Genomic DNA, 5,228 nt, shown 5'->3' on the forward strand with positions numbered 1-5,228 from the left:
ACCTTATTTCTAACTTATTACTATTAATGACAGCACAGGCATCAAATTTTAAGGTGACTTGTTTGGGCACCTCTTTTTCTTCTGTTTTGGCTAACACTTTACTCATATCGTTTATGAGCCCCACGAGTCCTCAGTCCTTAATCTTATTTCAAAACTGTGGTCATGGGAGGTTCAGATGGGTCATAACACACATCACGTTGGTCATTTCCTGGGTTATGTACCTTGTATAGAATAACATTATACAAACAAGTTCTTTTTAGAGTTCCAGTACACTTATAATAACCATAAAATAATAGGACTGTAGCAACTTTTTGTCCTACCTCAGTGACTTGATGTATACACTGGGAACAGTCCTCAGTCTGAGGAAGGTCGTCTGAGGAAGGTCAGTTGAAGTCCTTACTGTACAAGTCCAAATTTTAAGGAAAATGAGTCCCACGATGAGTTTTCTCATGCTTTGGCCATGCATGGACCAGTCAGCTTCCGGGTGTGACTGGAGCAGGGCTTGTCGTCTTCTTCAGAGTCACTTTGGAGGGGTTGGCGAAGCTGCTCCCGTCCACGTACAGCTCACAGTCTACTGATGTTCAAGGATGGTCTTGGAGGTTGGGACCACTAGAATAAACTGAGTCCAATCCCTCTACAATTATGTTCAGCTGAACTCTCTGATACTGAGAGCAAGGTGGCGGGGTTTAGGGTGTTGCAAATTTCAATGGTTATGGGGATTTTCACATAGCAAGCTTTGTTACTTGGTTAATCTAGCATTTGCTAGCCAACAATGTCCTTTGGTATTAATCAAAGTTACCACAGCATGGGGGATCTTTATACTCAGCTTTTGCCTAAGGGTTAGTTTATCTGCTTCTTGTACTAACAGGGCCATTGCTGCCAGGGCCTTTAGACATGGAGGCCAGCATTTTGAAAACCCATCTAGTTGTTTTGAGAGATAGACTGCTGGCCTTGGCCAGGGTCCCACAGTCTGGGTTAAAACTCTAACTGCCGTATAGAGTATAAAGGGTTTTGTCAGGTCAGGTAGCCCCAGGGCTGGGGCTGACATGAGTTTTTCTTTTAACTCATGAAAAGCTTGTTGGTGTTGGTTGTAATAGATGTAGTTTATCTAATCTGCATTTTTATTAACTGTTATCTACTAAAATATTAACTTAAATCTTGCAGCTATTTGATTTCAAGCTTTAAATTGATCTGGTATTCCCTGTGGGAATCCAATCGCATCTAAATAGACGTGAGAGTCGAAAGATCCATAAGGGGCTTCTCTCGCTTTACGATGTCTTAATTTTCCTCCCTCTGGTTGATGAAATGCCAGGGTGAAAGGGATAGCCAATTGGACTAAAGTACAAGTGCCACTCCAGTTATTTGGCAGAGTGCCCAGTAAAGGTCAACCACAATACCACCACACATCCGCTGGGGGATGAACAAGGGCTGACTGATTGATAAGCTCTTGAAAATTCTTAAGCTCACTGCATCCCTTCAGGTCTCCGAGGAATGCTGAGTTTCCTCCCTGTCATGAGAGATACAAAGTGAACTTAGTGTTGGGAGATGGAACTAGTGTTGGGAGATCAACCTCGGGGGCTGACCCACAGGGTGCCAGACTTTGGGATATAGCAGAGAGAGCTTGGCACAACTTATTACTCCAGGCTGTAGAATCCTGGAAAAGAGTTTCCATGCAGCCCACTCCTGGTCGACTGGAGGACCACCTTAGTGGAAAGGGGACAATCTGGGCCTTTGGCCTGCCATGTGCACAAGCATAACAATTGCTTTTGTTTAACATGTGGAGGGAATATTTGATCCATTTCAACCAGGCATTTGCATCTTGGTATCCTGTCTTAATTGCCAAAATTTGTTTTAAGTCTTTAACTTCTATGATCCTCTAGTAAAATGAATGTATGATTTTAGGAAATTACAAAAACCAGTTGGGGCAGTCCATCCTTGCTCTTTAGTCATTCACAGACGTTGGACCAACTACAGCACAAAAGCTCTACATGGGGGGCAAGACTCCTGCTTGACACTGGAGTCTTTATTGAAATTTCTCTGGATTACATGGTCCTAATTTACTAATGTCCAGGAGAGTCAGGAGGGACAGAGGTACTTTTCTAAAATAGAGAGCTGTCTTTGACTTGGCAAATCCCCACAGGGTATAACAAGGCAAGCATTAAATGCAATAATTTGAGGTGAAATTGACTTGGTTATGTTAATAACTAGATGGTCAGCAACAGAGAGAGGAAAGAAGAAAGAGTAATAGAATAGACTAAAGAGTTAAATTTTTATTAGCTTTAGTTTGGTAGGGTTTTCCCCTGGGACTATGGCCCACGACTCTGGAGGGGATGGTGCTTTCTTGACTTGGGTGTGATGAGTCCATCCTTTTTTTGCTGTACAAACAGCAGTCTCAGTGGTTAGCAGCACAAGGTAGGGTCCTTCCTAGGCTGGCTTGAGTTTACTTTATTTTTTCACCTTTTGATGAGAATGTGATCTTCAAGCTGGTGCTGGTTTACCGGAAATTCTAGGGGTGGTACGTGTGCTAAAAGACTTTTAGTTTTGAGGGAAAGGGAAGTGGAATATAAACCAAGTATGTAATTTTTAAGAAATTGACCTTTTGCTTTAAATGTGGGGACATCAGCAGTGGACTTTATAGTCCTTGGTGCCTTTCTACTGAGAAATTTCCTTTAGCACCTATTTTTTATTAGTTTTTAGACCAAAGAAGCCAAACACCATTCTATATTTGACAATGCTTCCTGTATGATTTTTAGACCAGGTAAACTAAATTTCACCTTTATATTAGTGTGCTATTAATGTTAAACTTAGTTTTAATAAAGCTTTGTAGACATATTTATTTAATTTTTAATGTCGGACCATAAAGTAAGATTTTTATAGACTCTTTTAAACCTTTTATAGTGTTTGTTGAAGAGCAGGTTAATGCTTTAAGAAAAATCTGTTGTGTTTTTATTTTAATATTCAGTTCACAGAAAAACTGGATTATACCCCTTTAACTTTAGCCAATATATTTACACACAGAATTTCCTTTACAGTTAATGTTTTAAAACTTACTTAAACCTTCAAAACAATTTTTTAACCTTTTAATGTAAGTAAAAATCCACATTCTTATGCCTCCTTGTAATCCTTTTACCAGAGATATATTTTACTTTTCTTATACACCTTGCACACAAACTGTTTTTTCAATAGTTTTACATTCAGGAGGCCAAGTTACTTTTAAATTATACAACATTTCTTGCATAAATTTTTTTATGACTTTTTTTTTCTTTTTCATGACTTTTGCAGACAATTCTTCGACATACCTCAACTTTCTGACTTATTACAAACATTTCTTTCTTTAAACAACCAGTTAATTTATTTCAGGACAAGAATTTACCATATAACATTCTTTTTACATAAATTCTGCCCCCCCCTTTGTTCCTTTTTTTTTTTTTGAAGATAACCATTCTTTTCCAAAGCGAATTTCCTTTATGTCTGTTATCTAGACTGTCTAAGGCCACAAGATTAGAAGTTACTATAATACATGTTACACTGTTAACTTTTAGCAAACTTTACTTTTGTTGAAAACGTTGTAAGTTTGGGATTTCAATTATCCTTTGCTATTAATAAGACATTGTTTAGTCCAAATTAACTTAGAATTGGTATAGATGGCTTTTTTTTCCCTTCAATTACCTGGGAGGAACCATCCATCAACCTGTCCTGAAGGGAGTTCCTCCTAGGTCTGGTAGGACCTTTATATGGTAATTAAGATTTAGATCCCCTGTTAGGAAATCTGCTGGGTTAAGGGAATTTTCAGTGGTTAATGTTAAATCTTTTTTTTTCCTTAGGATACTTCTGAACTGATGAGGTGTGCTCACAATGAGGTTTCCTCTAAAAGTTATTTTTCTACTTTCTTCTGTTAGCAAAGCAGTTGCCATTACAGATAGAATGCATTTGCGCCATCCGCAGATTACTAGGTTAAGGATTTTTTATAGGAAGGCTACAGGTTGTCAACAGCCTCAGTGCTTTTGGGCTACGCCCTTGTTTACACTTACAACAAGGTGGTGCTGGAGTGTTGTAGGGTCACGGAGAAGACCTTCAATTATCAATTATAGATTTTAAATTTACCCTGGCTTTTAAAGGAATAGGGTACACTGGTTTTTTTCTTAACTACTTGTATATCTCTTTCTTTCTCTCTTTGACTTTCTATCTCTTTCTCTTTGACTTTCCTTTTGCCTCTGTCTCTTTCTCGCTCTCTCTCTGCCTCTCTCTTTCTCTTTCTCTCTCTCTCCTTGACTCCCTCTGTGTCTCTCTGTCTCTTCCTCTCTCTCTCTCTGCTGGTCTTTCCTTGCCTCTGCCAGCCGCTTATGCTGCTGTTCTCTTAACCACTGTGGGTGGGCAGGGGTGGGGGTGACAGCGGGGTCTAAAACCAGCTGTAACCAAGTGTCTATGTACGGGAACCGGTCTGGGTGCCCTGACTTATAAGTTACCTTGTGCCATACCTTTGAAACAAGGGACCTGTCCAGGCTTCCTTCTGATGGTCAATCCACCTCTAATACTGGCCAGTCTATTTCACACAAAGTTCTAAGTTTTACTGGTGTCATAGTAACACTGTAATCTTCCTTAAATCTTTTCTTGAAATTTTTCAATGTAATTCCTAGTGGGGTGGGCTTACTTTGTGCCTGACCCATGTCTCCTTGAGACAAAACACCACGCTCACACCACACACACACTACAAAACAAAGAATTGGTAAAAAGGGCACACACACACTTTTACAGTTTACACCAAACTGTATCAAACAGAATCAAAACCAAAATCAGAGTATCCAGAAGTCCAAGCCAGGTCAAAACCAAAACCAAAGTATCAAGCAATCCAAGACAAGTCAAAAACAAAAACCAAACTGCAAGTACAGGTACGTCATGGGTGATCAGACCACTCTTCCACTCAAATGGAGTGGGCAGGTTCCAAAGACCAGTCTTACCAAGTTTCAGATGTCCAGACTTCAAGTGCCTGCTCCTTCCCGGCGTTCAGCCACTGCTTTGATCCTCCACTGGGGCCTGCCACGCGCTGCTCTGGCGAGGCGTTCCACGGGGGCAATTGCCTACCTGGGAGCGCTCTCAGGATCCACGTCACTCAGGCTGGCTGGGGTCTCCTGCAGGGACGTTCCACAGGGGAGGCCTAAGCTGCCTAAGGGGCTGCCTCGACCATCCATTAATCACCTCGCTTCCCAGTCAGGGAACCAAGAAATGAA

The 5,228-nt window shown here is 40.6% G+C and overlaps 1 protein-coding gene across 1 annotated transcript in view; it reads right to left on the reverse strand.

Annotated features, from left to right (window-relative positions):
* The window catches only part of LOC108541332 (membrane-spanning 4-domains subfamily A member 4A), a 60,594-nt gene extending 55,389 nt beyond the window's left edge, over nucleotides 1-5,205 (reverse strand). Inside the window, exon 1 of the mRNA XM_017890817.1 lies at nucleotides 4,959-5,205. The gene's annotated coding sequence lies outside the window, so the exon portion shown is untranslated. The remainder of the gene's footprint in view (nucleotides 1-4,958) is intronic.
* Between the last annotated feature and the right edge of the window lie 23 nt (nucleotides 5,206-5,228).

Source organism: Rhinopithecus bieti, unplaced genomic scaffold (genome assembly GCF_001698545.2).
Source record: "Rhinopithecus bieti isolate Rb0 unplaced genomic scaffold, ASM169854v2 scaffold_19722, whole genome shotgun sequence".
Classification (NCBI taxonomy): Eukaryota; Metazoa; Chordata; class Mammalia; order Primates; family Cercopithecidae; genus Rhinopithecus; species Rhinopithecus bieti.